The sequence below is a fragment of the Nilaparvata lugens genome, chromosome 3, assembly GCF_014356525.2.
Source record: "Nilaparvata lugens isolate BPH chromosome 3, ASM1435652v1, whole genome shotgun sequence".
In the NCBI taxonomy this organism is placed as follows: Eukaryota; Metazoa; Arthropoda; class Insecta; order Hemiptera; family Delphacidae; genus Nilaparvata; species Nilaparvata lugens.
Window position 1 is genome coordinate 18,969,983 of NC_052506.1, and position 12,280 is coordinate 18,982,262.

The window sequence follows — 12,280 nt, forward strand, 5'->3', positions numbered from 1 at the left end:
AATCTCTACAAATAAGCTCAGTATTCCTCTGAAATTTCATGTTGCAATATTTTGTTGTGTTTGCAGAAGTGCTGGAATGTGTAGTGACGTGGCATGAGGTGGAGGCGTGACTCTTGCTCTGGAGCGCGTTAGGAGGAAGTCACGGTCTGTCGCAGCCGCCAGAAAGAGCCGCAAAGTCAAGGTGAGCTGCCATGTTTCACTACCATAGACCACAGCATGTTCTCTTCACTGTATATTGAATGTGAAGTACATTGTATTACATAGAAAATAAGATAAAATGCCTCAAGTACTCTGATGGATTGAGAAAAAGTGGGAATTTAGTAAATTTTTAAAAAGGGAGAATTTGAAAAACTCCAGTAGTAGAATATCCCACACAATAATGGATCATAGGGACGTTTGCATGGTATCACCTTTAACCAACTTTAAACAACTGGTGGATAGAATCAGGTTCAATTTATTATAAAATGATACTTTTTGAGTTTAAACAAGTAGCTGTTCTAATTCAGTTTGAACGTATACAGTGTTAACAGCCCTTAGAATAGTAGGGTTGAGTTTATACATGTTACAGTTTCAATCGCGCCCACTTGTGAAGCTGAACTCAATGAAGTGTTTATGTGGAACCTATAAAATAGAAACTTGTTTCACTGAACTGCGAGTTGCACTGCCTGGTTGTAAAACAGTCGTTTTATTGTTCTTCTAACACCGTGTAACTGCGTCTTAGATCGTTTTCATCCCCCATTCTTCAATATTATTCTTTAAAACCTTCTCACTAAGGGTAACCGTCCATTGGAACCGTATTCAACCGATCCGTTCGGCCGTTGGATCGGACGAATCTGCCGGCCGTTAATGCGGCCGAATATGGTCGTCCATTAGAACCGTTACGTCAGTCTAGTTGCCAATTATTGAATTAACTACTATCATAGCCACCATCATTTTCCATAAACAATGATTATATTGAGATTTTGAAAATTGAATAAACAAATACCCACTGAATTAGTTATTCATTACAATAATCTCACCTGCAAAAAATATCCACTAAATTAGTAATTCAATTATAAGTCCAGTGTTACTCTATGGGTCTGAAACTTGGAAAATGACCAAGAAAGAAGAACAAAAGGTCAAAGTGTTTTAAAATAAAGTACTGTGAAAGATATATGGGCCCACGTACGAGCAAGGAGAATGGAGGAGGAAACATAATAAGGAAATCAGAGACCTCCACAATAAACCATACATTGTAAGTGAAATAAAATGTAGGAGATTACAATGGGCTGGGCACATACTCAGAAGAGGAAAAGAGTCCAAGCTGAAAAAGTTTTAACACCCAACCCTCTAGGAAGAAGAACCCTCTGGGGAAGACCCAGACAGAGATGGTGGCAACAGGTTAAGACTGACATGGAGAGACTTGGAGCGACAGAAAGAGATGCTGAGGATCGAACTACGTGCAGACAGTTTGTTGGTGCGGCCAAATGTCAACTTAGATATAGATAGCCCTGGGAGTAAGTAAGTGAGTAAGTGAGTAAGTAAGTAAGTAAGTAAGTAAGTAAGTAAATTAGTTATCCATTATCAAGTAATCTTTGTTCACAGATTCCTTTGAACATCACGACGATGATAACTTTTGTCTCTCATATCCCACAATGGAACATACTCTTAAACCAAACTTATCAACTTTTCATTGTACATAGTTACAACTTTATAAAACAGAACAACTTCAAAAAACAAAAACAAACAAGACTGTAAAACAATTTTAGGTGAGGAACACTTTGTTGTCTCAGCTCGACTAGTCCGGCTCAGTTCGGCCGGACAGAGCCGGAAAATCCTATTCAATTCTGATCGAAAAATTGATCGGCCGGAGACGGCCGTGCACGGCCGTATGAACCTGTTGCAATGGACGAGCATCTATTCCTTCCTTTGTCGGGGGGATCGTCCGGTCCCGTTCGGTAGTTTTCGGCCGATGCTAGTTCGGACGAAAACGGTTCTAGTGGATGGCCAACCTTAATCTACTTTTCAATCACTTGGAACTCTCCATTTCCAATTTGAATCAATATTTATTTATTCTATGATCGGTGGTGGGAGAGGATATTATGTGATGCTGATGTATTGTGAGAGTGAACTATTTTGAGTGATTAGTGGAATTATGGGATAATTGTGCTTTATTACTAAACATACAGGAGAAGTATGATACTATACAATAATATCGAACTGGACAGACATTATATCACAATGAAAATTTTCATTATGTAATGATTAAGAGTACAGAATCTTCTATCGGATCCATTTCAGTCTTACAATGGTCTTAGGCAGGGTGATGCTTTAGCATGTCTGCTTTTCAATGTGGCATTGGAAAAAGTAATACGAGACTCCAAAATTGACACTAGATGAATCCTGCTCAATAAGACAATTCAATTACTGGCTTATGCTGACGATATTGACATTGCAGCCAGATCAGTCCCTTAATATGATGGATGCATATAATAGCATGAGAGGGGCAGCAAATAGTATGGGACTGATTGTAAACAAGCAGAAAACAAAGATTATGGTCTCATCAAGGTCCAATGCTCATAGATTGAATGCTGCTCAGTGTGACCTGATAGCTGATTGTGGTTTGGGGGTGGTTGATGAGTTCGTCTACCTTGGGTCTTCAGTAAACTCAAAAAATGAAACAACAAAATAATGAGATCAGACGAAGAATCCTACTTGCAAATAGGACATACTTCGGTTTAGCCAAACACTTCAAATCAAGGAATTTGAGCCGAGAAACAAAGACAAGAGTCTACCGCTCACTGATTCTGCTTGTGCTGACCTATGCCAGTGAGGCATAGACTCTAACAAAACTGGATGAGAATATGATCAACGTTTTCGAACGAAGAAAGATTCTACGCCGAATTTTTGGTGGTGTGCAAATTGATGGAGTGTGGCAGAGAAGAAAGAATAGGGATCTGTATGATATGTACGGCCACACCAATGCACTGGCTATTATCAGAGTAGGGAGACTCAGGTGGGCAGGCCATGTTGAAAGAGCTGATGACTCATATCCGGCTAAGAGAGTCATGAATTATAACATGGAAGGAAGAAGACGCCCTGGTCGACCAAGACTGAGATGGATGGACTCAATCACTGAAGATGCAAGGAGGCTTGGTGTAAGAAATTGGAGACGAGCTGCCATGGCCAGAGTGGAATGGAGGCGATTGCTGGAGGAGGCCAAGATCCATTTCGGATTGTAAAGCCGTGGATGATGATGAATGATTATTGAATTAAAATTAGTCCTACTATATTATGTTCCACCCTATCCCAGTGTCTATACCAGGAAGAGATAAATTTCTCACTAATATATGAGAAAGCTCAGAATATAGTTTGATCTATTCCACTTTACTTTTGGTTAGTAATGGCATTGATAATTACATTGATTTAATTACTTCACATATATTGATGGAGGCGAGGAAAGAGTGTATATATTAAGAGAGGGAGAGAAAAAGCGCGGAAGAGAGAGAGTTGAAATTTGATTTTCTACTCCATTGATTAGCTGGAATGACCTGGACTATCAGGCCAGTGATTTAATCAAACTTCATTTACCTCATTAAATTGTCAAGGCTTTCTCGGAGCATACTGTAATCAACTCATACTCATTATGGAATAATTGAAATTTTGAATTTTTCAGATAATATTTTATCTGTAATCAATCAATCAACTTGTGAATAATATATTTTCATTCAATATGCACTCTTTTATCTCTGCAATTGTCCATTTCAATCGCTTTACGGATTCATACATCCATATTTTACCCAATATATAGTTTCAGAACTATCACCCAAGAGCGTTTGAATACGAATTGGTAAGAACACTGTAATAATCCCATTTCCGAAATGCCTTACTGATCCATACTTGCCGTAGTACGATCATCCTACAAAAGATATTGTCGTATAGCACCGTTGCCCGCATACATTCGGACTTTCGGTAACCAATTTCAAGCCACTCGACCTTTTCGAGAGCGACTCTTGCAAATTTGTGCCGGGGATACTCGTGCAATGATCAAATACCAGCTGAACGTCTATGAGATAGAAGAATGTAGGAGTGGAGCTGGAGCCAAAAAGAGAAAGAGAGAAGTCTGGTGTTTTGTGATGGAGCGGGTAGGGCAGTGGGGGGGAAGGGGACGAAGTTGAGAATGAAAAGTGGAAATCGGGGTTGTTGCTCCCCTTTTATGAAACAAAGAGCTAGGTCCACTTCACATAACGTTCTTCTTGTTTCCAAGTGTGTAGCCTCGCTTTTCGTTCCAACTTTTCGTCTCCGGAATTTCACTGTGGTCGTAGCGGAATAATAATGGATATTCCGGTACAGAATTCGTTTGGAGGGATCAATTCGTGTGGGTATTGTAATAATAATTCTCAACAACCGTACTGAGTTGATTGTGTTTATTTTGGAGAAAGAGTTGTTTTGCAATATGCAATTTTCGATTGTCCACTACACCACTCCCCTCCCTCCACCAATTTATTGGTCATCTGCAATACTCTGTTCATGATGTTTAGGTTGTATGATAATATTACTCGATCTCATGTTATATCCATGCTATACAGATGTGTCGATGTATTACAAACGATTTCGGCTTTGTTTGTGATATGGGAATCATTGATGTTACAGAATGTCTCAATCATGGAGATTAGTACATTGATATGTTTTCAGCCTGAAAGGCTTCTAAATAGAATAGAATAGAATAGTCTCCTTACCATTTGAAATGATTATTTTGATTGCTTGTTTAATGGGAAAAATGTAATTCTTCTATGAATATATATATATTTATAGTTACGAATATTGATAGCTGAATAGTTGTATATAGATCAATATAGTAAGAGATAATACAGATTAAAGATCATAGCACCTTTAAGTATATATTTTAATACAACATGTTTCGAACCATTTACAGTCATTTACAAGTGTAAGAGATAATCAGATAGAAGATCATACTTCAAATAGAAGTATAATACGCATCATAATACTTTTTCATTTATTTATTTATTAGTAAAAACTACTTATTATTAAAATGATATTGAAAGAGAAAATATTTTCATCATTCATATCCAAATATTCTGATATATTCATCAGCTCCAGTGGTTTATGTTTATCCTAAAGCTGTGACCCTCTATGTTCTCTCTGGAAATGAAGAACATTCTGATGATTCAACGTAATAATTCACTCCACTTTAATTTCCTTATTCGTCATATGAAACTGCAACAATAATACTTAATGTGTGTATAAATTCGACCCTCTGAAGTTCGAAGCGGGTATAGGCACTACCTCCGTAAACAAAACCGTAGTGCATTCGTGTCACGTCAGCACAGGTAGGGCTGCTACACCAATAAAAATTGATAATCCAATTGAAGTTGAAAATTCTCAGCCAAAGTTCTCATTTTTATCCATTCAAGAATCAGAAAAAATACAGATATAACAAAAAATTTGCATTCAAAATACACGCCAACAAGATGGCTGCAAGATGGCTGAACCGACAAGTGCGTGACCTAGCGGGAAGAATCGTACCTAAGTTTGTTTCATCCAGCTACTGAAACAGGATTCAGAAATTTAGACATTTGCTCAAATTACCGAGAAAAATGCTCAAAGTAAACTGAAAAATATTCATAAGAATTACATAGACAACAGGGAATATTTATTGTAGTATTGTTATGTTTTTTATTATTTTTATTTATATGAATATCGAACGGTAATCATTTAACCTCAAAATTCGAATTTTATAATGTATATTTGCTACTTTTCTCATTTCTTGCAGTTGAAATAATAATTATCAATAGTAAAGAACTATTATTTATTATTAAATGATGAGAATTCGTAAATGATGATTATTTAATTATGATTTGGATGAACATTATTCTTCTTTTGGATTTCTAGATTGGGATTTTATCATAAATGAAGGGTAGCCATTGAAATGATTCTTATCTAAATCTAACCACAGTCATTGTTACCAACTTAATTTTTGTTTTCGTGCACTAATCCTCCATATTACCCACCAACTATTTTGTGTTGCCATGTTGCAAATCTGGAGTACAGAAAAAATTTTTCCCGCACTATAGCGGAAAAGTGAATCTTTGGGTATTGTAATCAGTACAGGAACAGCAACTTTCCGAGGTAGCTGTAGGAAAATTCTATTTCAAAGGAGTTTTGTTTGGCTTTTTATTTCCAAAAATTGTCATTGAGAGTAGTAATTCAGAAAAAACTCTCGTGAAAAATTGAATGATTTTGAAAAAGTTCATTTTTGTAGGTTAAAATCATGTTTTAGGTGGAAATGTGTAATAACAAACTTGGTAGAATAGTTCATTGTGATTCGATTCGCGTCCACTAGAGGTCCCTATCATGAATGGTAACCATCCTATGACCGTTTTAATTAATGCTGGATCCGTCATTTTGAATCGGCCATTACGCGGCCCAGTCGCGACCCCCAAATGCGAATCAAGGGGTTCGGATATCCTGAGGTATCCTAGAATCAGAATATTTAGGTCTGTTTCCATCTTCACGAAGTGCACACGAAATCCCTTAAGTAACCGGACTGTATACTATTAAACGAGCAATTTCTGTTTATATGTTTGTATTTCACCGGATCTCGAAATCGGCTCTAACGATTCTCACGAAATTCAGAACATAGTAGGTTTATAATATAAAAATTCGATTGCACTAGGTCTCATCTCTGGGAAAACTTGCTGAAGGACATTAAAAGGATTTATTCATCCTTGGAAAACAGCTAATAATTTTGTCGTCTGTTGATGATGGAAGTGAGTGAGCGAGTGCATGTGTGTAGGACTGAAACAAAATTATGACTCAGCTGTTGAACATTTTGTAATCATTCAATCAGGTACTTAGTGCCGGCTGTACAAAATCCGATTGAATTTTAATCCTGATTAATTTCAGTAGAACCAATCAGATAAGCTATCATTTTGTGAAATGGTCTTCTATGATTTGGTTCACGTGAAATAATTAATCAGGATTAAAATTCAACATGCTTTTGTGAGAAATTTTTTGAATTTCTCTGGGAATTAATCTCAATCCACTGTGATTAGATAAAACCTTTCTGTATGAACTATAATTATATTACCATTTCTTCTTCCGTAATAAATTGTATATGCTTTTGTACTCCAGAGCGGAGCTCGGTGCCCCGATATTTAGCACAGCATGTAGTGTAACATTTTCCTTGTCTCATCTTATAGGCTCAAGTTATTAATAACTAATTTCTGTGAAATATCAGCTTAAAGTGGTGAGGCAAAAATTAATTCCATCAATTATTAAGCTCAACGCAATACTCAAGAGAATAAAATTATCCGGCTATTGCGTGTTCTCTTCCAATATATTCCTACATTATTCGGCCGCTGTCAGTTTGTTGAAGTTGTATGGCAGCTGGGAATTCAATGATAACAGAATTTCCATACTGTTTCGAAACGTGAAAGCTGTGAAAAGGTAGAGTAATGAATGTTTTTACTCAGAACACTAGGTACCGAAAAATCGATGTAACAATGCATGATGGGAATAATTTTGATTAACTGTTGATAATAATAAACTGAAACAACAGTAAACCCAAATTATTGCTATTACCATATTATTTAGAGTCTGAACCTTGAGCGCTACTCCAGTTACTTCTTACTGTTCAATTATTTAAAACATTTACACTCTTTTGTTACCTTCGTAACTGAAAATAGCTGGTTTTGATTATTTGAGGGTATTCTGCATTCTGTTGTGCCAAGTATCATCAAGGGAAAGTGTGATGATAGGCATCCATTATATTCATGGCTATCAATAGTTACCTTGTCTAGACTGTTATTATTTTTCCCATCTATTGATCAGGAGTTTGTTCAATTATCAGGAATCACGGAGAGAATCTTATTGGACAAATTAGTAACTGCAACAATCACTCTGATAAATGATTAGTTTCGAAACATAAAATAACGTCAACAATAAATAATTATATATTTTTTGGGGTTATTGAAATCACGGGTTGACTACATCAGTGCAACAGTTTTCGCACAGTCATCATTCTGATCGTATTTTAATGTATAATATCATTTGCAATGGTGATTAATTTATCATAATTTATTGAAATAAAACAAATTAAAAGCTCTTGATTCTTTGATTCTATAATATTCAAGTTAGAATGCAATATTCAATTCAATTAAATTCAATACAATTCTTTATTGCCAGAATTTAACAACGCAACAAATCAAAGGTTAATGAATCAACACTTATCACAAGAAAATAAAATACCCATAACCGAAAAACTGGAAATTGTTTCAGGCACCACAAGCGAAAGAAAAGTCTTTGACCGCTGGTAGGAGTCACAAAAAGTCTTGATTCTGGAGTTGGGGTTGTTATCTATTATCTAAATACGACAAAATAATAATAGATTTGAGAATAGTGCTATAAAATAGAATAGTAGATTATAGAATAGATTAGAATAGATTATAGAATAGTGCGCGATAAAAATATTGGAAACTTGTCCATCCCAATAATTCGATGATGAATTACGAAATGATTATTAAAGAAATGTCTTTTCTCTGGTATATGAGATTTGTGATCTTCTATGTGTGATTACCTGCCACAGATGTAACGGAGGAAGAGATAACGTTCGAAAAGCTTTCAACTAGAAACAACATCTGAGTTCTCGGCTGCAAAAAGGAAATACTGATATTAGAGAAGATTTTAGCTATTTTCACTCTCGATAGACTACCACTCCATAAACGTGGCTCAGTTTGTCTGGCAATTGATTTATTCCAACGGAATGAGTTCTTTCAATTGATTTCCTGGTTCATTTTTCAAGCAGTAAGCTATTCGCCGTAACTCCGCTCCCAACCATAACTTTTCTCGCTGGGAAAAGTGAAGGCAGTCATTCTATTCTATTCCCTAACCGTTTTCACTCTCAATTTAGTCGAAATTTAATTGGAACATGTAGTGCAAAGTCAATGATACTAAACTTATGATTTTGTGTCCAACCCTTGATAATAGATTTCAAATTGTATTTATCCTATATTGATTGTGGAGGAGATATTGTTGTTATCTGTTCTAAATCATTGAAAATTATAACATATTTGCGATTATAATAGTTGATAATTTGAATGCTATAGTATTTTAGCATATTTTTCTCAATAAATGATAATTTGAGCAAAGAATTGATAATATTGATGCTCATAAATGATCGAATTAAATGAAAATTATAACAGATTTGAGAATGATGTGTTTATCTAAGTGTTATTACAATCCAAAGCACAGAATCCATTATGGTATGTTCGTATAGTTATCTCAATGGAGATTATTTTCCGTCAAGAATAAATAACACTGAGCGCCTTATATGATCTTAATTGAAAATTATAACATATTTATAAGAATTCATAATGTTGATTATTTGAATGTTATTACAACCCACAGCAGAGAACTCAAAACAATATGCTAAGATATTTTTTGAAATTAAAGATTAGCTCTACCAAGAATGGACACCACTTAAGATCTCTCCCCGATATCCTTATTTGAAGAAACATACTATTGCAGCAACACTGAATAATAATAAAAACGTGTAAGTTGCTTTGTCAAATTAGGTTGGGTTGTTTGGGTAGTGGAACTAATGCAGATTTCCGGGCACAATATTGGCTGCAGCTCAGACATTAGGAAGTGGAAACTCAGGCTCGGGATACGGTTTCAACTGAAATTTGGCTAACAAATTGAAAGAAAGAGAAATAGATTTAGATTGGGAGGAAGTGAAAGAGTGGAAGGATGCGCGCGTCACCAGCGAGATAGAGGTCTCTGCTATTTCTTCCTTTATGTCTCCGGTATACGATTTTCCAAGGCTGTTGTAAATGAGAGACGGCTGTGGTTTGTGGATGAGAGGGGTGGAGGAGGACATCCCAATTTGGGAGGCACACACTGTAAAAGACAAAAAGAGGGTCGTTATGTGACAGGAGTTGGGGTTGGGCGACGTAGTTTTTATCAGTCGAATTTCTTACTGTGGAGTAGTATCCTACACCACACGACGCCTCGTGTCTGTCGAGTCTTTCTCCTTCTTCTCCTTCACTCGTCCGTCGCGGCGGCGGCGGCAACCAATGAAAGAAAACGCGTGACAGAGAAGTGAAAAAAGAACGCGACGTATAAAAGCGGCAGTGGAAGATTGGGCAAGAATGCTGCTTTGGAGAGAAACGACAAAACACAGTAAAAGGGCTGCGATGTGTGTATGAAGAGTGTGGAGAGCGGACTAAATTAAATCAGGCCCATGGTGGACCCTATGGACTCTGGTCAGAGGCAAAAGCATCAAACGATTGTGACATGCTGGTGGACTGTGCTTTGTTTTCCCTGTGTCCTGTTTTTTAGTACTCATTCGTTCTTAGGCTCCAAAATTGAGTCCAACAGTTCTTATACTTTTCATAAATTTGTGTATATCTTTTTTCTTTACCCAATTAAGCCAGTTACACACACATCGATTTTTGCCGTCCTTATTAACTCAATCTGATGAAACGGAACTTGTCAAACATAATCTGTTTAATCTAATTAGAATTTATAAGGACTGAGATAAATCTTACGTCCAAAAATCGGTATGAATTAGTTCATGTTATCCCATTACATTTATGTGGATTAACATAGTGTAATTGATATTACTCTACTTGATGAGAAAATAAGAATTCGAATCAATACAAGTAAAATACTTCAATTTAGCTGAGCTATCTAAATGCCATCTAATCCAGCTATCCCAATTCAATCCTAAACTAAACCTCAATATAAAAAAATGCATTTTCAAGCCAGACAGGGGTTATTGAACTGTTGAAGTGGCATGCATTCCATGGGAATCGGATTTATAAGGGAATAAATGAGCGAGTGGCAACGGTTGTATTCAGTCGTGGCATGAATCTAGGCCTAGCATTCTAGCATTGCTTAGGTCTAATAGGAGAGCTAGCCACTGATTTAGTGCCACCACATTTGCAATTCAATATTCGGCCCTTTTTATGAGCAATGTACCTTTTTCTCCATCTCCTTCTCTCTTCTTTCTATCCCCCACCTTCAATTTTCTTCCTCCTCCCTCTTTTTTCCTTACGCCTCAGCGATTGAATGAGTTGCGTCTCGACACGCGTTTCACCTCACTCACCACGCATTAGTGAGGTCGACCCATTTTTCGTTTCTTTTTTTGCTAGCCGAGTTGGAACGGAAATCGGTTCGGGTTTTCTTGGACTGACTGCCTAATATGGGCTAGACACGTGACAAAAATGAAATGGAGCTGCACTGGAATGTAAAACATGAACGAAATGTAGAACAAGGGGAGAAGTTTCCGACCAGGTTGCTCTGGATCATGTTTGAAGTGTTACTTAGAGTGTGACTCAGACTTCAGGAATTGATTGATATGACAGTAGCATCAACACTTGAGGTGCTAATAGAACGAGTAAGTCGCGGTTGGTGGATTAACAATATCAGCTCATCATTTTAATAGAATATGATAGCTAATTCGATTCAATTACACATTAAACCGTATCAATATAATCAAGTTCGATTCAAGAGTATTTATCACAACCCACCCTATATAATTCTTTATTTGGTTCTAATTTCACAAATAAGTTGACATTGTGTTAGTTCATTAATCATACAGTACTTCAACTTCATCAATATGGTGGTGTATGTTGTATTAATTACAATACTGTATCCATGCTGAGAACTGAATAATTGATGAAACAGACGAACAGATGCAGACCATCCAGCATTATTATTCATCATCCAAGTTGGAAATGAAGAACGATGTGAACGCAATCGAAACAGATGAGGATCTGCCATTCATATTGGAGAGTTACAATAACTCTTTGGCAAGCAGTTGATGCTTTCATTGCCGTGTATTATATCCCATCCTCTCTGCCGAGTAGCTCTAATGAGAAAAATCATCGAGCCAGATGATTCGAGCGAGACTCAACCCACTGTAACGAGTCTATATCTATCTGTTGGCTGCTTTCTTTCTGCTCCAAAACTCCAAAGGAATTTCTTTCCTTCTCTTTCCGTATAATGTCAAAAATGGATTCCGGAAATCACTAAGTTCCAAGTTTATTGCTGCTGGGTTTTTCTTGTTTCTTTCTCTAACTTCTCCAAGGCAGGAGCCTGAATTATCAGAAAAACTTGGGAGGGCCGTTACTTCTATTCTACAATGTACAGTAACTTCAATATTACTTTGCTCCTTATCAATGCCTGAATATGCATCAATGTGCTATAAATATTGTGAATAAATATTGTCAAGTTCTGCTCCGGGGAGGGGCATGAACATGCACTAAAATTGATA

General features: G+C 36.6%; 1 protein-coding gene across 5 annotated transcripts in view; it reads left to right on the forward strand.

Moving 5' to 3' along the window:
• The window catches only part of LOC111061806 (transient receptor potential-gamma protein), a 228,530-nt gene that overhangs the window by 34,611 nt on the left and 181,639 nt on the right, over nt 1-12,280 (forward strand). For all 5 annotated transcript variants that reach the window (XM_039423190.1, XM_039423193.1, XM_039423191.1 and 2 more), the window contains exon 3: nt 67-181. The gene's annotated coding sequence lies outside the window, so the exon portion shown is untranslated. The remainder of the gene's footprint in view (nt 1-66; nt 182-12,280) is intronic.